This window comes from Camelus bactrianus, chromosome 6 (genome assembly GCF_048773025.1).
Source record: "Camelus bactrianus isolate YW-2024 breed Bactrian camel chromosome 6, ASM4877302v1, whole genome shotgun sequence".
Lineage (NCBI taxonomy): Eukaryota > Metazoa > Chordata > Mammalia > Artiodactyla > Camelidae > Camelus > Camelus bactrianus.
In genome coordinates this window covers 7,266,012-7,290,962 of record NC_133544.1, presented here as the reverse complement: position 1 = coordinate 7,290,962, position 24,951 = coordinate 7,266,012, and the positions used below count along the sequence as shown (strand labels likewise).

The 24,951-nt window shown below is 44.7% G+C and overlaps 1 long non-coding RNA gene across 1 annotated transcript; it reads left to right on the top strand.

The window, feature by feature from the left end:
• Window positions 1-18,815: 18,815 nt before the first annotated feature.
• Window positions 18,816-24,644, top strand: LOC141577795 (uncharacterized). The gene is made up of 3 exons (XR_012507265.1): window positions 18,816-20,140; window positions 21,019-21,285; window positions 23,804-24,644. It is a non-coding gene; the product is annotated as an uncharacterized LOC141577795 (long non-coding RNA).
• Window positions 24,645-24,951: the final 307 nt, after the last annotated feature.

Sequence of the window (24,951 nt, the reverse complement as noted above, 5' to 3'; positions counted from 1 at the left end):
AACATATTCATTATAAATAATTGGGAATCATAGACAGAAAAAGAAGAAAAATTTACTGATCTTACTACATAAAGACAATGAACGTTGACAGTGTGGGTGACTGTGCTTCCAGTAATTTGCCTGTCTCTGTTTGTACCCGTCAGGATAGGATCGATTATGCTGCAGCAACAATCAAGCAAATCCCCAAATATCAGTGGTTGAAATCAGCCTAAGTTTACTTCTGCTTCATGCTCCTTTCACAGATCGGGGGGGGCCTCTGGCCCTGGCAATCACTGAGGGAGGCAGGTTGATGGAGCAAGTCAATTTCAGTACACAATTGACTGTTACATCAAAAGGAAAAAGAGTTCTGGAAGGTCTAACGCTGACGGTTAAATGCTCCAACCCGGAAGTACCCTGCTTTACTTCCACTCACAGTTCATTGGCCACAACTGGTCACATGACTCTTCTCAACCCCCGAGAAGCCAGGGAGTGCCAACCTACCACGTGATCGAAGTGGGAACACCAGAAACTCCTGATGAACAGCCTCAAAAATTGTGCATTAGTAATGAGCGGGGTTGTTTTGTTTTCTGATTCCAAAGAAACACGTAACGACAAAGCCTACAAGTGAACTCAACAAAGACTACAAGTGAAGTCAAAAAGGCGTGAAGGAAATAAAGTCACTTACAATCCCACCACTCACTTATCACTCCTTCAGATGTTCAGGGCTATATCCATTTTTTCTGTGTTTGTATAAAAACAAGGGTATTTTAAAAATATATGTGACTGGGATTTCAAAATTTGTAGATACTGACAGGCATATGCAGAATGGATAAACAAGGTTATACTGTATAGCAGAGGGAAATATATACAAGATCTTGTGGTAGCTCACAAAGAAAAAAAATGTGACAATGGATATATGTATGTTCATGTGTAACTGAATCATTGTGTTCTACACTGGAATTTGACACATTGTAAAATGACTATAACTCAATAAAAAATATTAAAAAAATATATGGACCATATTTATACCCTGCATTATAAACCACTATTACTATTTCTATGGACATATACAGTCTTTTGGAGTATTAAATATTCTCCTACACCAGATACAGTATTTTGTGTCTGAACCATAATTATTTATAACCAATTCATCAATTATTTTATATTTAAGAGTTTAGTTTTTTCTCCATATTTTGTGATTATATTCATGTCTGTATGTGTATATATAATATATATTTTACAAAAAAGTTTTATGAAGTACAGTTTCATATTTAGAACTTCTAAGCTTACAAATGTGATTGGGTCTTTATTTTTTAAATACGAGTTATATACAGACATTAGAGATACGCACACAAACATATCTTGACTTTTTTCTATACATGATTGCCTCATATTTGTCTGCATCATTATAACTCTCCCCCCATGAAGTTTCTAATGAATAATCTAATATTTCATTGTGCAAACTTTTCACAGTATACTTACTTTTTTTTTTTTTTTGCCATTTCAGTTGTTTCCAATTTTCAGCCACCATAAATAATGCTTCAGTGGACTTTGAAGTATTTTTGTACTTAGAAATTTTTAGTGGGCTAGAGTCCAAGGAGTGATATTACCCAAGCAAATGTTATAAACATTTTAAGACATTTGAAGATTAACATCTTGAGAGGCAAACATGTTTGTTTTGGAGAATGAATAAATGAATGAATTAGACTACAAACAACTTGTCAGATCCTGAGAACTGGCAATAAATATCTCTAAGGGGCTCCTTAAATAATAAATCCCTTTCTTTGGAGTTGATATTTTACTTCATCCTCTCAAGCATCTAGTGAGGAAGGTCTAAAGCATGGAACTTCCAAATGTTGGCACCATGTCAGCTCCTGTGTTAGAAATTCTAACTATTTTCTGACTCAATGACCACAACAACTCCACAAAGTGAGCTTTAAATTCTCCATTTTTCAGATCAAACTTTGCAAAAGCTCATGGTCCTGAAGTTGGAATTCCAACATGGTGGAAGCACACTTACTGCCCACCTTCCATTGTGCCATTCAGCTTCAATCCAAGGCCTCTTGACAGGCCACAGTGCCAATTACAAGCCATGGAACCCAGCCATCATTTCTTCACCCAAGTTCAAGCTCTAGTTCCCCCGACTACAATCTACAACCATAACTGTAGTGCAGCCAGCACTCCCAGTCCCCCTTCCTGAAAGGTCTTCAGCAATCTGCCCTTCTGGCTCCTTGCAACACCGCAAGGCCGCCGCTGATGTGAAGGTCATGGCTGCAACACAACAACCTATGCGCCACTGTGGAGCTGAAAGCCTCTTACATCTTTATGGGGACCCCAAACAGCACATTTCTTCTGTTTCTTTTTTGGATTGAGGAGAAATGAATGTGGAACTGCATGATGAGGAAGTCGTTGCCTAAAGATGAGAAGCCAGCACCAAAACCCACCCTCAGGCTACCCCCTCCCCCCAAATCACGGCCCTCTGCCTGCGGCTACTCGGGCGAGTCCCTTTGCCCTTCTGGGTCTTGCTTGTTTCATTTGTATTGGAAACTAAGAGGAACAGATGATTTCTTGGGGTGCTCTTAAAATTCAGATGCTGCATTTATAAGCACCTAGCAACAACAATAATTATAGCTCAGATTTCGAGTGTGTAGCTCTGTGACAAAAACTGCATTATTTTGTACATTATCTCAGCAAACCTATAAGGTAGTATATCAGCTAGGAACTTTGCTTAGTTATTAGTAATACCAAATGACAGTGGTTTAAATCTTTTCGATATTCTTTTTCTTTTGTATTATGTGAACACCACAAAGCTGCTGTGGTGGCTCTATACTGAATCTTCCCAATTTCCACCAATGGTAACTCAGAATCTTTCCAACTTTCTGCTCTGCCATCATTACTTCCCTCTTCAAGGCTGCCTCATGGTCACAAGATGGCTGCTGTGACCCTAGCCATCATGCCCACATTCTAGGCAGCAGGAGGGAAACTAGGACAAAGGCAAGAGGGTGAATCTCCCAGACCATTTGGCTTCTTTTGAAGGATTTTCCCCGAAGCCCCATCTGATGATGATCACCTAAATCTCTTTGGCCAGCCCGGTCTGCAAGAGAGGCTAAGCGCATTGCTGCCTTTGGTAATCTCAGGGTTCTGTCAGTAAGGATGACAAGGTTCTATACTGGATATGGAACCAGTAGCCTCTGTCACGGGAAGGTACTGTTATCATACAAATTTTACAGATGAATAAAGGAAGGTAAGCAAATTACCACGGTCATATAGCTAGGAAATTCTGGAGTTGGAATTCAAAATCAGGCTGACTCCAGAGCCCAGTTTTTAATCCGTTCGTTCAATAAACCTGAGATGATGAGATGATGACTAGTCAAATGATCAGGCCTCTGGTCCTCATCTCCCCATCTGTAGAAAGGGCTCAGAATGCCTGCTTCAGGGGCTCTAAGGGGGATTAAATGAGCTCACAAACAGGCAGTGCAGGAGAACTTGCCTGAGCTTAGGTGATGCCCAGAAATGGGAGAGGCAGATTTTGACACCCTGACACTTACTGTGCGGTTGCTCAAGTGTCCCGCTTGCAGACACGCCTCCCAAATTACATGTATACTGCTGAAGCCCGTTCTGTCCAATATGTTCTGAATCCGGACTCCCTTGCAAGTAAGTAAACTTCCTAGAAGTCCAGGGGCTTCCCTAGCACATGGTAGGGCCCAGGTCACAGTCAGTTGATTGATACGATAAATATTTTGTTTCCCTTTGGACATTAAAAGTACACAATTCTCCTCTGTGTACCATTTACCATAATAAAGACATTGGCAAAGACAGATTTCAAGATCAGACCTGCCTGTGGGTGCAGGTAAGTGTGCGTGCGTGTGTTTGTGTATGTATTTATGTACGGACTGTTTGAGCGCAGTGCTAGGGGGAGAAACAGCGTAACAAGAAGGGGAGACTCCAAACCGAATTCCATTTCTCCCTGAAATTCTCAAAATACATCATTCAGATTAAATCACATTCAAATACTAATGAAATAAGTGAGGGAGAAAAAGTGAACAACACATAGATTATAAGAGCTAATTATGAAGATGCTTATTTTTGAGGGGAAAAAACCTCCCATAAAGCACTCGTAAAAGCACAAAGGAAAAGGAAATCCCATAACTGTGAGATGTCCGTGGGGCCGCAGGGAGAGCCACTCCCAGGACATCCTTGCTCTGGCTTCTGCATGGAGGGATGTATTGGTCCAAAATCCACTGTCCATATTTCCAAGTTGATTTATTTCACCATTTCTAATTATGGTTCTTAGAGTCGATGTAAATGAAAAAAGCAAGATTCCTGCTCTGGTCCAGATTCTTCCCTTGAGGTGGCTTAGATGCCACACTAGTAGATGGGTACTCTTCCTTGACATGTATCTCAGAACGTGGACCAAGAACCAAGGGAGGGGCCAACCCGTGTGCCGACTTCAGCTGCCTGGCTCTGGAAATCAAAGACCCTCCTCTTCTCACGTGCTGGGAGTTTTCACACAGAACTAGGTGGTGGAGACCTACTGTTTCCATTCTTACCAAATACGTGCCCGACTCAAGGTCTTTGCGCTGGCTGTTTCCTGCCTGGAACCCTCCAGGCATTCACAGGCTCACTCTTCCCCTTGGGTCACATCTTTCTCAAATGTCCCTCCAAGCCCCCATCACTCTGTTCTTTCCCTGTTTTACAGCCAGTATTAATATGCGACACTGTAAATGCATTTGTTTATTTTCTGTCTCTCCCTCTAGAATGTAAACTCCACGGGGTAGAGATTTCGTTGCAGTTACTACCCTATCACTAGTCCCTGCACGGCACTTGGCATGTAATAGTTGCTCAGTAAATTTGTGGATGAACAAATGAATGCTTTGAGAAGCACGATTCTCGGGGAGAATTCAACTGATGACAGCCAATTGTAACACTTTCAGGACTGAACATCCGTACCCTCCCAATCTTCCAAATCTGGTTTGGAGACCATCTCTTTTGCAGTCAGGAGAGCCCCATCCTTCCTCTGGGCTCCCAGGAGTCCCAACAGACACGCAGCAGCGCGCAGTCACCGTGGTGTCACAGATGCACTGTCACCCCCTCCACCAGCCCCGCAGTCGGCCTCCTGGAGGGCTGCTCTCCCCACGGGGGCTGATTCCGTTCAGACCATGTGCTCCTCGAGGACATGGCGGCTGAGGCTCATTTCTATATGGCCCCGTGGCATCCCGCGTAACATTTTAACTGTGACTCATCTATTCAGCGTGTGAGATGGAGCAGGAGCCACACTAAGTACATTGCGTGCCCTAACTTAGTGGCTTTCTTGTTCTTTTTTAAAGTCCCACTACAGAAATAAATACCTTTTACATTTCAACCCAGTAAATGATGTGTGTGTGTGAAGCCATAGTCGTTTCTACAGCTCTGCTACTGCGGAAACCCAGAATTTAAAAACTGCACTCATCTTCCCTATTCACATAGGGATGCACATGGATATTTCCATTCGAATTAATTTATTATTCTTTTAAAATGCTAGTTAGTAATCCACTGAACGAGGGGTCGGCAACCCACGGCTCTGGGGCAAATTCAGCCTGCCTTGTTTTTGTCAGTAAAGTTTTATTGACACAGAGCCACGCCCACTTACTCACGCTGTTACCTATGCCTGCTTTTGCACTGCAGTGTTGGCGACAGAGACCAGTGCACCTGCAAAGCCACATAAATACCTTCTGGATCTTTAAGAAAACATGTGCTGACCCTTGTGCTAAACTGATTTCAGAGTCACATGTGAGTTGTGACCTGCAGTTTGAAAAACACCCTTTTAGCTCACGCCATTCTGACAACTGCCCCTTAAGGCATGGTTGGGGCGCAAGCGTTATCCTCAGTTCTGAGTGAGCAGATCGAGGACAAGAGGTGGACACTCATCCCCAGACAGGTGACTAGCCGGCGGGTCAGCAGAGCTGGGGCTTGACCTGAGTCCCCCTACAACAGAGCCAGTGAGCCAATGAGGACTTCTGCTCTGCTTAGGGTAAACTTAGTGTATATTCGTTGGTCACAGGATCAAAACCCAAATTACATTTGTAACCCTTACAAAATATCTCATGGGTGGACCTTGGGAAAACAAAGTTGGTCTTATTTGCCACTGTATCCCAAAATAAATGAATAAGGGAATGATATCAAAGAGTACAACTTTTTAAAATTAAATCTTTGCAAGAGGAAGGACCTACTATACAGCACAGGGAACTGTATTCAATATCTTGTCATAACCTATAATGGAAAAGAATCTGAAAAAGAATATATTTCTGTGTATATTTATAACCAAATCACTTTGCTGTACACCGGAAACTAACACTACAATGTAAATCAACTAGACCTCAACAAAAATAAATTTTCAAAAAGTATAAAAGACATTTGAAAAACTAAGTCATTATGTTTTAATTTCTTACACCCAACAGAGGCTCAGCGATCTTGTTGGATTAGCAATTTGAACCTGACCTATAGCACTGATACATACACATGTGGTAGACCGGCAGCTCCGGCAGGGCTCCCAAGGACTCACGCCCTGGTGTCACCCCCTCCCCTCCAGTGTGGGCTGGACCTTGTGACTCTCTTCTCCCCGGCAGAGCACAGCCGAGGGACGGGATGCTATGTCTGAGATCAGGTTGCAGATGACTGCGACGTCCCTCTACTGGTTCGCTCAGATGAAGCCGGTCACCGTATTATGAGCTGCCCTGTGGAAAGGCCCACGTGGCCAGGAACGGAGGGAGACCCCTTGTTCAATGGTCTGCAAGGAACTGAGAACTTGAAGGCGGACCCTGTCCAGGTTAAGCCTTGAGATGACTGCAGCCCTGGCAGACACCTTGATTGCCTTTGTGGAGAACCTGGGCTGGGGGTCCAGCTAAGCTAAATCTGGATTCCTGGCCCCATAGAAACTATGGGGTTAAAAAAAATGTATGTTGTTTTCAGTCACAAAGTTTGGGAGTACTTTGTTATGCAGCAATGGGTAACTGATACATCACACTACTTTGTTATAAGTTAGGTCTCTGAATCCTTATCAATCAGCAAACTTATCTTCAGCACCAGTTAGGTGCTCAGTCCTATGGAAGATGGAGCAGAAGTCTGTCCAGAGCCTAAGACTTGTGCCCTCAGGGAGCTCCAATCTGGTGTGAGAGAAAAATGTTGGAGCCACATCTTGTGTTCTTAACCACACTAATTGTTAGTCATTTGCCCTTCACTCAAGAAGGTGCCCAGTGAACACTGTTTACTTTCTGCAGTTGAACGCTGCTTTCTTGGTTTTCCCATGGATTTTCAAGGCATAGGTCTCATCTTAGCTGCCCAGCTTGGAAAGCCTTTATGAGAGTGGGGAGCAGGAAGCCCTCCCAAATGGCCTTGGGTGTTTTTGGTCCAACACCCCGGAACTGTGAGTTGGTTCAAAAGGAGTGGTGAACAAGGCCTGGTACTACCGCAAGTAATTTGGTTTCTGAAAGTCGAAAATGAACCAGATGGCTTTTAAGGAAAACAGGACACACATCAGATTCCAATTATATTAAAATGATGACCCAATTTAGGAAAACACAAAGTGTAATAAAAGAATGTTTAAATAAACAAAATCTGCATATTTATGAAACTATAATTTTCGCCGGGCTCCTTGCTTTGGATAATGAATTTCTAAACTAGACGGATTGCATTCCAAACTTGCCACCGAAGCTGAGCTTGGAGAAGCCTGCGGTACTGTTTGGAATTGCAGACTATCTGAGGAGGGGAAAAAAAAAAGAAAAAAGAAAATTTAGCACGTGTGGCAGCCGCCAACTTCGGAAAAGGAAAGGTCAGCTCTACACAAATGTGATGTATCTGATTCTAATGCAACCAGGAATAGTCAGCGCTCGCCCTCCTTTGTTGGCTGAACATTCTGACACCTCTTGCTGGCTGGCAGTCACTGTCACCCGAAAACCTTCCCCGCCACTGGCAGACCCGGCGCTGGGCTGGGTTGGCAAGGAGCACCTCGGATTTATCTATTTATTTTTCCAGATAAATTAAAAACTCGGGGGGCACTTAAAATAAATTAGCAACTGCTCCTGACAGTGTCTTTCTTGTGGTGTCACACATTTGAGATTTTGGCAGGGACTGAGTTGACTGCCTCTCCATCTTTCCCCACCAAACACAAACTGCTAACGGAACAGTGCGGGCGTGTGAACTGGCGCATGGCTGGAGCAGTTATTAATCCAGGGGAGGGTGAGCCAGGGAGTGTCCAGGGTCACCAAGATGCTTTCAGGGTGACAGTGTCTCTGGGGCCAGGGAAAAAGGCCAGCTGTTCGTCACTGTAATGAGACGCCGGAAGGCTTTCCAAGGGAACTTTCTCTCACCTATCCCGGGGGCTGCGCAGCCTTTATTATACGCACAGCGTTTTTAGGGGACGAGTTTTTCAGATAAGACGATGTCTATGCCATCTCCTTCTCTGCTGTGTGTGTATGTATTTAATCGCTAATTATTTCCTGAGCCTCCTCCGTGGCTCAGCACCTAGGATCCAGCAATGAGGGAAGATAACAAAATCCCAGTCTTCCCGTGGTGACAGTCCCACAGTGCACCACCCTCTGCAAGGCCTCAGACGTCAAGGGTCAACATGCAGCACTGACGGTAAGTCAGATCCGCACCTAAGAGCCAAAATGGCAAAGAGAAAGCGCCTGCTCACAACACTGTTTAACAGAGTTGACGAAGGGGTTTAGTCCAGTTCGCCAGTCCGAGGGCCAAAACGCTAACTTCCTCCAAAGAAAACTCTTTCTCCAGTGTCCAAACTAGCTCCTCGACCCGTCCACTCCTTCAGATGGGACAATGTCCAGCCAGGAGCCATCAAATGCCCTTTTTCTGTTCTCTCAACCAAACTGCTTCTCTGAGCCTCTAGTTCTCACAGATTTTAAGTAAAAGTAATCTTCCTTCCTTCCTTCCTCCCTTCCTTCCTCCCTTCCTTCTCCTCTCCCTCCCTCCTTCCCTTCTTTACCTTCTTTGTCTAAGAGGAGAAAACCATAGTCACTAAATCTGGATAATATTAAATGAAGGAAGGTTTCAGTCTCCTTTCATGATGCGATATTCATTTCTATTGTTGCCACTTCCCCAATATCGCTTTTCATACTCCTCATCGGATGTAAGCAGAGTTCGAAAGATGGAAATTTCAGAATCTAATTCATATTTCAACTACGTTGTATCACAGAACACTCCTTCTATTATCATATTCCAGAATCGTTCCTTTTAGGTGAGGCGCTTTTATTGAGAAGGCCTGTATTTTTTTTTTTTAATTAATAAATTTACTGTTAGAAAAGGCTTTCATTACGGGAATCCGTGCAATTTCCTACCTGACTATTCATATATAATATAAATCAGATGCTCTTTACTTTTAGGTAATTTGGTTGCAAGCATCTAATTTTATCACAGCAGAGCATCCTCCAGAAGATTATCTTAAAAGTCCTTATTCCTCGTAGTTTTTTTCTTTTACTTTTTAAATTCCAGGTTTTTCTTTTTCTTTTCTTTTTTTTTTTTCCCTGAGTCTTGGCAGGGTTGGGGGAAGCACTAATTGTCTCTTTGCCAGAGTTTAAGTACAACATTTTTCATTAGAATTTAACAAATGTTCATCTTAAAATAGACTGACAATGGGTCAAACAGCTTCAGCCTCTCCCCTGTGAACCTGCATGCATTAGACTTGCGGCTTTTTATTCTCGGATGGATCAATGTTGCTTCTTATTCTCGGACTTAATTTCGTATAAGACTAATTTGACAGTCCCTCCATTTATTTCTCTCTCTCTTTGGCTTTAATAAAATTAGAATTAATTCAATAGATTGCAATCTCTAGTTTTTTTTTGTCAAGCACAGAAATGCCAAATACAACAATATGCTTGGAATTTTTTTTTTTTTTTTTTTTTTGCCAGTGGTAAACTATTGTGCAAAATAATTATATAAATACACAAGAACATCTGGTCTTTTGAACTGTAGTCACTGCTGAATTTAAACATTGTACGCGCTTGACAAAACTCAAGGAGTTTATTCTTTGTTTCTCCTAGGCTTTAAATAGCAAGCCACAAATAGTACTTAGGGTTATCATTTCTAGTTTGTTCTGAATGTTACGTAGAGAAACTTATTCTGCCTTCTCCCAGACTCTCATATACCTCGGGTCTCTGGAATTGGGGCTCAAGGTTAACATGTATCACATTATTAAAACAATGACCCAAGTCAGATTAAAAGGAGGGGAGAAACCTTACTCACTGCTTTTCTCCCATTTTCCCCACAACAATTCCTAAATGCCAGTAGACAATTGGGGCAATTTTGCTATCTTTTGTAGAGTGAAGTAATTAAAATTATTGCTGCCACTTTTGTAATAAACTCGTGTGACTTTAAAAGTCTGTCCCGGTTGGCTTTCATGATGGAGACATCACACAATCTGTAATTGTGCTATTAAGGAAAAGAGAGCTAATCTTTTTGCATTTGAAGTAAGCCTTCATCACCAGCCCAACAAAGCCAGACAGATCAAAAAAGAACCAGAGAGAGCATTTAAGGAAATTAGTACAAGTGTCAGTTAAAAGGTAAAAATTAATGCACTTATTATTGAAATATGGTTGAAACCTACGTTCTTTTCATTTCTTTGATATTGCGAAGGCATGAAACATTCAATTAACTTTCCATTGTGTTTAGGGGAGAAAAGGCAGATTGTCAGTGAAGTGTTAGGGTGTAGGTGAGGCACAGTGAAAAACAGAATAGGATGAACAGGAGAGACAGACCCAAACCACATGGCCCAGGCCATGAGGACGGAGCTGCTTCCACCTTTCAAGACCGCCCTGGTTTAGGATTTCAGATGTGCTCTAGACTCCGCTGCCCAGTTAGTCGGGGTATTTAAAAACCAGCAGGTCAAATTCTTTACTTAAAAATCACAGACAACATACGATTAGGGTTGCCCTGAGACTTTGTGAGTGGACTCACTCCTCATTCTCCGAAACATTGTGAGCAAGAGGGCACCAAAATCCGAAGAAAGACTGGAAGGGGAAGGGACTATTTATGGGTGTTTGGAGTATGGAAGATCTTTTGCTTTTTGACTGAAATTTTTTTTTTCAATTTTTTTTTTCCAGATGCTGCTGCATTTATTTTTGTAACTGAAAAAATAAAATCGAGTTGATTTGGGATAAGAAGCAGCAAGGGGTGGAGAGGGGAGGATAAATATGGACTTCGGGGTGAGACTGATCAGTGTCTGGTGAGTAACTCAGCCACTTCATGCTGTGTGACTTTAGAGAAGCAGTTTAACCTCTCTGAGTTAATGGTGCTTCCTCTCTGTTCCTTTTACGGGGATGTGATTACCTGCTGGTTAGGTGGCTAATGCATGTGAAAGCGCCTCGCCCAATTTGTGGCAGACATTCAGCAAATGTTAATTTTTCCACCCTGACACTATCCTTCACAACCCCTTTGCACAAAAGAGACAAATCGCTTAATATGATTTGGGATTTACGCATAGTAGGATCAGCATTTGACGTAACTCCTTCACGCTGAGTTTATATTAACTCTCCGTCGTAAGCCTCACTTTTCAGGGCCAAGTGTTTTATTTCGCTTTGAAATTTTTGCAAGTTTATTCAGTAGGATGGATTTATAAGGCTACTCTCAGAACATCAAAACTCCTTAGCGGAACAATCGTTATTTGACAATCGCAATTTAAGAATTTTTTAAATTGTATAATGAATCAATCTTCCTAAATTGTATGCATGTCAAATTGCGATCAGCTTGCTGTGAAAATGTTCAGCAAGAGAAGGCCTAATGTTTAAAGTGAAAATGACTGGGATCACACACACTAATTTGTCTCCATCATTAACGAAACATTGTTTTATTGCCCTGAGAAAAAGACTCTTGCACATCTTATGAAACAAATTTTAATAAAGAAATACTCTGGAGATGATTTCAGACCATAACACATCAGACGCAGCAGCCTGGCATCCCTAACTCTGAGCCTGGTGCTGGGCACATTGTAGGCATGTTGTACAGATTTTAAATAAAAAGAAATAGATGTATTTCCTAAAACGTGCCTTGTAATCAGGTTGCAGCTGATTGCTTTTGGAGAAAGTTCGTTTCACCCCAAGCAGCCCATTCTTGGACTCGTAGGGACTACCAGGGAAGGGGGGGGGGGCAGGATCATTTTATTAGCAAAATTTGAATTATTTATTAGAATTTTGAGTTTCGAAAAGATAAGTTCTGTGAAGCAACTTCCCTTTCTACTTAAAAACAATGTGAAGTTCCGAAACACATCTCTGAGGAAAACTTTTTTTGCCACGTTCGCGCTCCTTTCTAGGCGACGCTGCCCCGGCACTTACGGAAAATAACCCAGTGATAGAATCTCAGTCACTGGCGCTGCGAGGATTATTCTGATTAACGTGCACATGACGGAGGTTAGTGCCAGAGCAGCAGATATACGCTCTCGCAAAGGTAATGCATCAAAGTAAGAAGGTAAAAGCCACTATTACCCTAAAACCTAAAAGTGATAGACAATTTGGATTGTTGTTTTGTTTTTTCTCCCCCCGCAGATGGCTGATAATGCTTTTTTTTTTTTTTTTTTTTTTTTTTTTTGCCGAAACACAGTAGAATATAATCAGGAAGACAAAACTAGCCCCTGAAGGAAAGCTGTATTTGTACTCCCCTGTTTTGGAACTTTTCTGATGCTCGGTCTGTCCTGAAAGGTGAAGGGACCTGGAGGTGGGGATGGTGAGTAGGGAAAGGTAGGGGTGGAACTCGGTTTTAAGAATGACCTTCATCAACAGAGAGTGAGGATGTAGGGGCAGAAAAAAAAAAAAAAATCCGCCGTCCAAACAGACACCCTGCCTCTTTGCTATATAGACTTTGAAAGAAATTCGGAGAGAGCTACAGAAAGAAGGGCCAAGGAAATGGAACGGGAATAAAGCCCAAGGAGAGGTGGAGAAGAAGCATGCACAGAACATGCTTTTTGGTTTGGGGGGTCCTCTCCCACGTGCTGTTTCACTGAGTCCTTCATCCAATCCAGGGAGGTTAGCATGATGGGCAATTTTAGATTCTCAACAGAGATGCAGGACCCGGGGCTAAGAGACAGAGAGATGCTGTGGGACGCCCTGCCCAAGGTCACATGATTAAGTCTGAGTGTGAAAGGCATATTTGGAAGCTGAATTAGGGTGCACAATACCTTCATAAACTCAAGCATCAATTCCCTAACTGGTTCCCTTAGGGTCTGAAGAAGAATTTCAGTTTCCCCCAAACCTTCCTCTCTCTCTGCCTCCCTGGGGTGGGACGAATAGCAGCATCTGATTATATAAAAACTTACAATTTCAGTGGTAGAAGGCGTCTTGAAGATTTCTAGTTCATAAGACCCAAGACAGTAAATAGAGACAAAACTGAAGATCTGCTCTCCAGATCCCACTAAAGTGCCGTAAATTAATCCTATGGCAACAAAAATGTTCAAGGTGTTTCATAACCGCAGCACTCGGAAGCATTTCCTCCATCTTTGTCGAAGCATCTTTGCACAGGCTTTCGAATCTAACAAGGACTCGGAGTGGGACTGACCTAGAATCAAGTCTGCAGCTTTGCCCTTTACCAGCCTTGTGACTCGGATAAGGAACTGGATGTCTCTGTGCCTCAGTCTCCTCTTCTGTGAGCTGGGAGATCACAAAAGTGCCAGTCAACAGTGAGAATGAGATGTCAACGTGCAAAGGCTGAGTTGGCACAAAACAAGCGCCCGAGAGATGCTAACTGTGCCTTCATCATCATCCCTGCTGCTGTGAATGGAGGCAGGGCAGGTGTTCCCATCCCACTTCACAGGTGAGGGAAGTGAGGGTGAGTGACTCAAAGGCTGGCCCAGATCTTTGTTCCTTAACTTCGAGTCCAAAACGTGTTCCTCTCATTTTATCGGAACCGGTGGCGACATTCAAAGTGTCGGTAGGTGGGTCCAAACAGCCTTAGAGGTGGAACGTTGTGGCAAACCAATAATGATGATAGAAAGGGGTCAGGCATCTCACCTTCGCTCAGCCTCTTGCTGCTCTTGGGGAACTAGCAATGTTGCTTACTTTGCCTGAAGGTTTATCAGTTTTGTTTATCTTTTCATAGACTCAGCTTTTAGTTGCATTGATCCTTTCTGTTTTGTTTTTTTTTAAGTCTCTTTTTCATTTATTTCTGCTCGAATCTTCACGGTGTCTTCCCTTTTACTAACTCTGGGTTTTATTTTGTTCTTCTTTCTCCAGTTGCTTCAGGTGTAAGGTAAGGTTAAGTTGCTTACTTGCGATTTCTCTTGTTTCCTGAGCTAAGATTGTACCGCTATAAACTTCACTCTGAGAAGTGCTTTTGCTGCGACCCAGAGGCTCTGGATCATCATGTTTTCAGTTTCATTTGTCTCTCTTTTTTGATGCCTTCTTTGATTTCTTTGGGGATCCATTGTTCTAAACATTCAAGGCTGGGCATGTGTCAAAGGCCAACAGATCCAAGTCACAGGGTCATGCACATTTCTGTCTCCAGTGTGGGAGGCAACTGCTAGACAAAGAACCTTGGAGTTGGTCTGTAATAATTTGTGCTGCAGGATGGCACCATGAACACAGAACTTCAGAAAATATACAGCGACTCTGGGACAGAAAGAACTGGGAGCCGCAGAGCCCAGATGACAAGCGGATCCAGTGTCGCAGCATTAGCAGAGCAGGGCTGGCTTCTGTGGGTGCTGCTGGCGGTCCCGGGACCAAGAGGTGTGCATCCTTTAACTCTCTAGCAAGGACATCAGAGCACACATGACACTTCCACTCCTGAGTGGAGCCTGTGAAATCAGAGACCAGGAAGCCTTGGGGGCAGGATTTCTTCCTGCTAGGCCACTCCTGACCCTAGACCTAAGCAAAAGCAAACCCCCCTCCGGGTTTTCAGCCTTCACTCGGGCTCCAAAAAATGTCCAGCATTGACCTCGGACCACAGGCCAGAGCTCATGGGGCCACATCCCGGCTTCGACACTTGCCTGCTTTGTGACCTTGGCCACTCAAGGTCTCTGGGTCTCAGTTTCTTCTGCTAAAGAATAAGCAGGGCAGATGAGGTAGCCACCCCGCCTGGTACAGCGTGTGAGTCTGCTGCACACAGATGCCTCCAGGCGAGGGGGTGCCCACAGCTGTTTCCCCCTTGACCGTGGTCATGGGTGTACGTACTTGGAATAACGTGGCTGCTAGAACATCCCCATCCTGAAGACCCTCCTCTGTTACCTCTGCCAGTGCAATAGCAACGTCCTGGGATGGATGGCTGGGTCTTTTTCCCTTTGTGGAGAAATGCCTGCCTGCAGACAAATCAAGGCACCCCATCTCTGTGCTTTGTATTCATTTTCTTAAAAGTCGTGGGGGTCAAAGGCTGCTGAGGATAGTGCTTGTGTCCAGATGCCCCCAACCAGCTGCGGGACTCTGTGTGCGCTCTCTGGGTCTCAGTTTCCTCATCAGCCAGAAGGACTGAGCAGCAGCTTGTCTTCAGCGTTGAGATGATGAGTCTTTAATGGACATGAGGTCGTGGGTAGTCTGCGGTGCCTGGCTCGGGACAGGTACTTAATGAAGGTTGGTGACTGATCTGATCATTAGAAATTATACTTAAAAGCAGGTCAAGAAAAGCAAGCTCTCTTCCCTACCTACAAAGCCCTCAAGTAAGGGATTGCGGAGTGAATAAACACGCAGAAGAATGAAGACGGAGTCAAACCCCAGTTAGAATACTTTCTCCCAAACCCTCTTACTCACGTCGCATTCAAATTGCTAAATTCATTGAAAAACCACGAGGCACCGTTCCAGTGGAGGTGATGTTATATTTCTCACACTTTCAATTTGCAAAAAAAATAAAAAAATAAAAAATAACATGTCTCTTCCTTCTGTTTGCCATTGAGCCTGCGAAGTAGGCAAGACAGCTTCCGTTATTAAAACGCCGTATTATCTCTAATATATCTGTATCTCTTTCCATGTCTACATCTGTTCCAATATCTCTATTCACAGCCATAGCTCTGCCTGAATCTATACTTAGATACCTCTCTCTTTATCTTAATTCTTTTCAAATCTATATCTGTATGAAGAAACCAAGTCTTCAGTGAGATTCAGCAACTAGAGAAAGGTCATCCAGCTGGGGCCTGAGAACTGGTGTCAGACTTCAAGGCTTCTGGCTTTACACCCTGCTCTTTGCCACCCTCAAACAAATGGGATTAAAAAAGAAAGAAAGGAAAGAAAAAAAGAAAGAAAGGAAAGAAAGAAAGAAAGAGAGAGAGAAAGAAAGAAAGAAAGAAACAAGAAAGCATTGTAATTTCCTGATTTTTCTATTCACAAAGCCCGACATATGGTCAAGCCTCTGTCACCTCCATTTCCATGAACCTAATGTTTCTGGTGTGGGATTGACACGGAAATGGTCCTTAAAACGACCGGTCACTGTACCTTTGTGTGTTGTTTTCTGTAGTTCTTCATCACATACACCTTCTTGCTTAAAATTCTTAGAAAGGTTTGGAAACAACAGATTTTTAAAACTTAGGAAATATAATAGGATTTGTTTTGCAGAGAAGATTGTTTATTTTATATTGTTAACCACCATTTATGTGAAGGTATTCTGGAAATTTACTGTATTAATGCAGATCAAAACCAGTGTTTCTGAAGATGCTCCCCCTTTAATTTCTTTTATCTTTCTTTTCTCTATTTTTTTCTTCCCTCACAGCTTTTATAACAGGACATGGTGAAAGAGTATCATCGGAATGTCAGGATGATCAAAATTTATATAATTTTTGCATCTGTTTTGAGAGACGGATCCCTAATTTTAAAACAAATGATCAATTATTTCAAGAAGTCAGACTGAAGATTCCTCTTTTTTTCTCTCAAAATTTCAAGAATTGAATTGCTATGAAGAATTGGCAGGTTTGTTTTTTTTTTTTTGTAATGAATTTATCTGATTTAAACCAAAGGTTTCCTTCTTCTGTTCATAAAAGCTTACATATCTGCTCTGTTTTACAATAGTTTTTATAGTCAGATTTCAAGCCCTTCTAACCCTCTTTTTTTCCCCCCAAACATGAAATTTACAGAAGGAAGAAAGTACACATACCTTGTTTTTAAAACTGAGTAGTAATGTTCTAAAGAATATATTTTAAGAGCACCTTCTAGGCTAGAGGTTTGAAAAACATCAGCTGTTTCTTCTTGTGCGAGGTTTTGTTTATGCCCTTCTTTGAAATCTATTTTTGGTCTCCTGAATTTAGTACAGGTTGCTTCAAAAATCAAAAGCAAATATACAATTTACCTGGAACCTGCTGTAGAAGTCTTGTTAAGCCATATTATAATTTTGTTTTCTGTTGTTTCTTTTAACTGTGTGAATGATTTATGCTGTCTGTGTTTCTGGTTTCCTATATGGCAAAGAAATGCCTTTCTTACACATTGTATTCTCTCCTTATTTCTTCTTCACTACCTCGTTTTTGCAGAATTATTCAACTCAAGCTGCCATGCCAAGGATTATGTTTTATTTTTGAGAAGGAAAATTTATTTTTTCCAAAGTCCATTTTCCCCCCTTAGAAAGAAATATCAGAGTGCATATAGTATCTAAGAAGTGATTCTCCCCTGTTTTTTTTTCCGTTTATTCAAAACTTCAATTTCTTTGCAGTGGGTTCTAATTTATTTTGCAATTCACACAAGTGCACTGTAAACATAATGTAAAGTTTTCGAAGCTTCATTAACAGCTAAAGATAATGGCAGGCCAAGTTTTCAGAGGCATTTAAGCTTGGCTCCAAGAAAATGAAGAGTCTCCATGCAGGAAACTGTGAACTTGAACCTCTTAAAACAATGAAACTGAGGATTCAGAATTAATCGTGGCTTTGCTTCTGCCGCCAGGACCATCACACCTGCCGGCTTAACCCCTATCAGACCGAGATGGTTCTAGAAGGATCACTGCTCTGGAGCTAGTTTTCACTGAAGGAGATGAGGCAGCAATGAGAAAAAGTCCCATGGCATGTCATCAGAGGTTCAGAAAAGCCACTTTTAAATTCCACAGAGGTGGAGGTTGGGGGTCAGCTCCCTGCACAGAGTCACAGCTAACTGGAATAGCAGCCCAAGTCTAATGGGAACCGTTAGGGGAGTCCCTCAGACCTGCAGCAGGGGCCGAAGAGGGTAGCGTTACCTGTAGTGTCCCAGTTCTGCCCCTTCCTAGCGGGAGTGCTTGATATGGTCACTTAGTCGCTCCCGGCCTCAGTTTTCACATCCGTAGACTGGGACTGAGAGTCTCTGTCACAAGTAGGGGACTGCATCTCAGGTGTTGTACCCATTGGCATAACTGTCTGGAGAACTCGGTCAAGTCTGGCTTGGTCACTACTTCAACGGCCTTGGGCAAAACCGTACACCTGTGTGGACCTCAGTGTACCCATTTGGGACATAAAGGGGTTGAATTCTGGCCTCACTTTTTTCCCAGGCAGGTGAAGAAGACCTGGGGGATAAAGAGGGCCTATTTCCCCAGGCCTCCTATTCATTTTAAAGGTCTCAGGTAAGACTTTTGATTGTCTCAGCAGATGGGGACATACGGTCATCATCGGGATGAAAAGATGATGCTTGTCACATGGTATACTGTACCTCAATCTGCAGTCACCCGCCTGAAATACACCGCGACTATTTATTATAACCCTTTTAATTACTTTGTCAGCGGCCCACTTTAATTCCATTGTACTATTTGTGTTAGGTTATTTTATTATTTGAATTACCCGTTTGGCACTCTCTTAAAAAAAAAAAGCCAAGCCCCTTTAAAAAAATTCAAGCTCTTACAGTTGTATGAATCTATTTGTAAATCAAAGTGGGGTTTTTATGTCACTTCAGTAAACCGGCTCGTGTCCGCTTCCAGACAAAAAGGCTCGAAGTCGCTGCCCTGGTCTGCAGGGCCCGGGAACCCGCAGGAAGCGGTGCGGCGGCGGGCAGTGCGCCCTCCAGCCAAGGCGGGAGGCGCCACTGCTCTGCGCGGGACGGAGGGGTCGGTGTCGCCGGGAAGGGGACGCGTGGCCACCTGCCTTAGGAGCCAGTGCTGGTGCCTCCCGCCACCTGTTGCTGTTGATCCTGAGGAAAGTCTCTGCCCTTGAAATCCTGACGCCAAGAGGGGGAAAGATGACCGGGCGAAAGCGGAGGGACTGGAGGAGGCAACGGTTTCCTGGTCCCCTGGGGAGGGGGCGGAAGGGCTGGTGCGGTGACCAGGACCCCGGTAAGCCCTCTGGGTCGGAACGGTCATCGCACTTAGTGGCTGTGAAGAACTTAACAACAACAATAATGAAAGGAAGGAAGGAAGGAGGGAGGGAGGGAGGAAGGAAAGAAAGAAAAAAGAGAAGAGACGAGAAGAGGATGCAGAGAGAGAAAAAAAGCCACGGGAGGCCAGGTCGTCGGGGCCGCCCGGCCTGCGCAGAGCTGGCGCGCCCCCCGCAGCTAAGAACGCACGGGCCCGGCGCCAGCCCAGGCTCTCGGGGTTTCGGGGCCGGGGGATGAGGCTCCCCCGGCGGAGGGAGCGACCCCCGAGGAGCCCCCTCGGCCGCCGCCGGTTTGCGGAGGGCGCCCCGCGGTCGGCCGGGCAGAGCGGGCGGCGCGGGGGCGGGCGCTCGTTCCGGAATCCGCCCGGGTTGTACAACTTTCCAACTACGACTTTTTTTTTCTCTTTCTACAGAAGCCTAATTTGACAAGCTCGGTTCTCCCCGCTCTGAGAATTCTCGTCTCCAGCCCCAGAGTTGCATAGGGTGGGGTGGGGGGACTTGGGCGCTGGTCTACCCCGGGGTCCCAGCCACCCGAGGACCCGAAGGTGGCTCCCGGCACAGCCGGCTCGCGCGCCGGGGAGGGGCACAGCGGAGTCCAAATGGGAGTTCGATTTTTGGCTTTCTGAGCGCTGTGTTTTCATCCTTTCGTGTGTTTAACTGAATTCAATATATATTTTTCTTCCCCGCTCGTTTCGCGTTTCCTTTCCGCCCTTCCGCCTGGCAGGCTCCTAATCTCCCTCGGATCTCAGGCACGGGGCCGGGTGCGGCGAGCGATCGCGGTTGGGGACCGGGTTGCAGACGCGAGGTCTGGGCGCCGCAGGGAGGCGCGGGGCCGTGGGGAGACGGCAAGGGAACCGGGTCTCCGGCTCAAGGTCTACCGGAGCCACTGCCTCTGCGTATCTCAGCTCCGCATCTTCCCACCCACTCGGCGCCAGAGTAGTTCGTTTCAGGGTAAAGGGAACTGAGGTCTCCCTCGTTGGTCTAAATCTGGGGAGTGTGGGTGGGGATGGGGCTGGGTTCTCACCCCAGGCCTACCTCACCCTGGCAAACACACCTGGAAAGAAAAGTCAGGGTCCTGGGCCCCCAGCACATCCCTCCCCAACGCCTAGCCACGTCTTTGTTTTTGTTGTCTTTAAAATATGTACATTTCTAGCCCTGAAAGCCAGTGTCACCACAAAGCCCTTCTCCCTGTATTGAGTCTTAGGGTCCCTGGCAGTTCCGTCTGATTTTGGAATTAGCCCTTCGCACTTAGGGGCAGTCCCGCTTACTTGCCCCTGAGACCAGGCATCACAGCCAGCCAGACAGCGGGCCCTTGGGACTCTTACAGGATGTAGAAAGAGCCCAGGGTCTCTGTCGTAGCTCGGCCCCAAATAGTCCCCCCAGCCGCTCCGCAGGACCTCTCCCAAACCTCCTGCCTGGCCCGCGGCGCAGCAGGTGCAAGCTCACCTTCCCGCTGGTCCAAGCCCCTGGGCTGATATTCTCCCACGACAGGGTGACTTTTTAGGCAGATTCCGTAGATGTTCTTGTCTCACTTTCTTTTCTATGAAACTGGGAGAAACCCAGTAATACACACTAGCCTTGCTGAAGTGTCCTTGTGAGGATGGGGGTGAGTATGTTGTCTGTAAGCACTTTGAAAAACTCGAAATCCCCCTGTTTTATTTCTTATATTTCTTTTAGGTGTTGGGAAGGTAGGTGCAGGGAGGATGAAGGGATCTCACAGATTAGCGTAAATGGAACATGAGAAGCTGAAACCCGCTGGGGCCAGCAGAGGGGATGTTTGAGTTAGCTCTGTCCTTGGAAGAGTTTTAACTCTGTCCTGTTCTTTGCAGAAGCCACTTCTAGAAGGAAGTCTGAGGCCTCGGAGGGAGGAAGACCCCCGAGCCCTTTGATGGAGGGGGATGGACGTCCCTAAGCTCTGTTCCCCAAGCTTCTAAGACTAAAGCCGAGAGGCCTGGAGCAGTGGCAGTGGCTGACCAACCCGGCGCCCACAAGCAGGTGACTGCGGCATCTGTGTCACGCCTTGGAAGCACCAGAGACAAGAGTCAGAGTGAAAACATGGGGCCAAAGCCATGGCCACGGGGATGATGTCATTTGAGGTAGGTACTGTTATTATGGCCAGTTGACCTAGGAGAAGCAGTGATGGGGCAGAGAGCAGGGAGGGAGCCTGCCTCCCGAGTTATCAGTGGAGCCAGGGTGCTACCCAGGGCACCGAGAGCTGGCACGGGGAACCTTCTGGGCCTGGTGCTGGGCGTCCAGTTGATGCCCAGTCAAAGGAGGCACGTCCTACTTGTCCCAGCCCTGCTACCTGCCATGTCCCTTTCTGAGTTTAATTTTGAGGTTGGTGGGGGAAGCCTGTGGCATTCGTCACTGGAAGGACTTTTATTAGAACTGAGATCTTCCAAGCTTGCATTCGCTACTTTAAACCTCTTTGGACGGTAATGAATATGGATGGACCATGGTGTCCTATGAATATGGAGGAGTGGGTGGGGGCGTGTGGCGGATGGATTACTATTTAACATTAACTGCTGGGAACCTTTCCTCCTGTCTGACTCGCCCACAGTATTATCCTGAGAAGGGTCAGCCTCGGATGCTGTTTTTGCAAGATATGATTAGTCACTTCCGGCTACATGTGCTTGCCCCAGACCTTATTTGCCATCCTCTATAATTATTAGAGGATTCTTCTAATTCTATTTGAAATTCTAAGTTGACATGTGTGTCAAAGGGCCAGCACACAGCCTTGTGTTTAATTTCTCTTTTGTGAGCCTCATTTGGGCCCCTGTAGAATTACACTCAAAGGAAGCGTCTACGTGTTCGCTTCCTCATTTGCCACAGTTGCCGGTTAGAGCTGTGAATTTCATCCTTGGGGATTTGATCCGAAAAGGTCCCACACTGTGCGGTGAATGTTCTCCTTTGCAGGTGCAGGTGATGGCCCATCTAGGTGGCTTTGTCATAGCTTGTTCTATGTTCAGAACCCTCTTTTTGCACCTACTGTTCCCTCTCTCTGGAATGCTTTTCCTTTCTCTTCATCTGCTCGGTGAACTCCTGTTGATTCTTTAAGACTCAACTCAAGCCTTCCTCTTTGCCTCCATCCCTGACCTCCAAGGGCTGCATCCTCCTGTCCCCACCTCCCACCCCCATCACCTCTGCCTGCGAAATGGTCATAGCACCCTCCAGCCGCCTTCAAATGCCCCTTCTCCCCAGCTTCCCTTCAGACTCATGAGTCCCTGCTCTTTGTTCCTCTCGCACCCTGCTCAGCCCGCTTTGGTGGCCCTCCTCACGTGGGATTCTGCTTTGCCGCTGATGGTCGCTTTTCCCTCCGCGATGTGCCTGCTTTGCAAGCAGGATGGTCAGGTTCCCATCCAAATCGCTGATCTTGGAGCTGATGTCTGTTTACACAGTCTCTGTAGCCTCCTTGTTTGGGGAAAGAAAGGACGGAGGGAGGCAAGGAGAGAGGGAGAGTTTTTGTGTATTTGGTCAAACAAGTGTTAGAAATAATAGATTTTATAGTTTCAGAGGAAGAGGAGATCATTTGGGCTGGATGGAAAAGGTCCCCCAACTTGACTTTGAAGACTAATGACTGAACTCAAGTTCAGAATGACCGGTAGAATAGGAAAAGTCACTATTTTGTGTTGATGAAAAGACATCTGTGGGTTTCTTGGTTTTGTGCCTGCCCTGATTCAAGTAGCGAGTGTTAAAAAAATAAATAAATTGGAAATGATTGTGGTTCACAAGCAACAGCCAAATCTTTACTTTTTAAGCGATTACTTCGAGAAACAATGGCTTTTGTGTTCAAAAATCATATATTGCTAATATCAAGTAGCACTTTGAAAGGCGTCTTCAATATCACGTGAAAAATTCAAGTAGTGCCACAGATCAGAAACTAGAAAATAATTCTTTGTTCTTTATGAGCCACATTATGCTGTAACCATTTGAGAAGATAGCATATAAGTTAAATTTTCTTTGCTACTGGCATGTGACATGGCAAAAATCAAATGCATTGTTTTTTGACAAGGTTTGAGGACGGGAATTTAGAAAAGCACTTGGTATGGGAGACGGCTGAATTAATACCGTTGAAATTGTGATTCTAAAGATTGATAAGGAAGGTTCATTCACTAAAAAATATAATGGCAGATGTAATAATGACGGTATTCATCATTCGTCAAAGGCGTGTATTAAGCACCCACAGGTACTTGGCAGCCTGTGGCGTGTTGCACGAGTTAGACAGACGTGGTCCCTATTCATCCAGAGGCTCACCATTGTGCACCTCCTTTGTGGGGACGTAACTCCTCTGCTTGTCATTGGTGCCTGAAAGACTCTCCTTGTCGTTATTTACGCTGTCTGGGTTCCTGATTTTCAAGGGGGCGGGCGGGCCTTTTTCATTGTTTCTTTTAATTACTCCACACGGAGTGGCGTTCCATCCTCCGGGGAGACCTTGCCTCTGTCGGTGGGTGAGCGCGCAGGTGGGGACCGCCCCCGTGTTCATTCACAGCATCCGCAGGAAGAAGGGTGACGCATCGTGGGAGGCCATCTCCCTGCTCCCCGAAGCACCCACAGGGCTTTGCCTGTTCTCTGTTGTAATCCTTGTTCCCGCATGTTCTGCCCATCCTGGTCTAGACTGAGAGCAAGCTGAGGGCGTGGAGGTCCCCCTGAGCACCCAGCACCCAGCTGCCTGTGCCACCTCGTCAGAGAGCTGCGGTTTTTTGACTGACTGGATGAGGCAACAAGAGCACCCACACAGTGATGAAGGTCAGCAGCAGATCTTAACAAATTTTTGGCACATTCGACTCCTGCCATATTTTACCGTGCACACTCAGATGCCTCAGTGGATGCTGAATTGCCTACTTGTGCAAAGTGAAGTTCTGCCAGCTCTGACAAGTTGACTCCAGGCAAATGGAGACTAGAGGGTGGGAAAAGTTCTCCAGAAGGATTTTCCCGTGGAAGCGTGTTGTCAGCTGGCCATCCGTGGAGTGATGACCTGGGACCGGGAGTTCCAAGTCACAGTCCCTGGCAGAAAAAAGAAACACCTTTGTTCATAAATTTTAAAAACACCGTGATTGGCAGTGGGGAGATGCCTATGTTGAGCTTTCATTTCATGCCATACCCTAGAGTTTTATAGAAGATTTTGAGATTTTAAAAAAAGAAATCAAATTACAGAACACTTCTGTATTTCTTGGAAACTTGATGATAACCTAGCCCCCCATTTTGTGAAGAGCTGAATTATATGCACCCCTACACTTTTTTTTTTCTTCCAGATTAACTTGTAGGCTTATTGGTGGGGCAATGGGAATTAATAATACTGTGGGTCTCCTTCATCACCTTGGCCAGCAGGAGGCTCAAGAACATCCATTGTCCCTGAAAAAGGGAGCTTCTTGGCACATTGCTTTTTCCTAAAAGCAGAATCTTTATACTCTCTTTTTTCATTTTTTGTCTTAGTTCATGTGTGTATTTTTCTTACAGTAAGCTTCAAATCCTTGTGAACAAGTTAAATATTTATTTTTTAAATTTATATATAAATGTTAACTATATATAATATATGGTTATGTGTGTATGTATGTAGATATTCTACACATATACATACGTGTATGTATTTATACATATATGATGTTTATAGCATATATGTTACTATAAATATTATATATATCCTAAACATCTGCATTGATATTTATATCTATATACACAGACAAATCATTCATAAATCTACTCAACAACATTTATTGAGCATCTGCTGGTCCCCAGGTACCATTTGGTGCATTGAAAAGTCT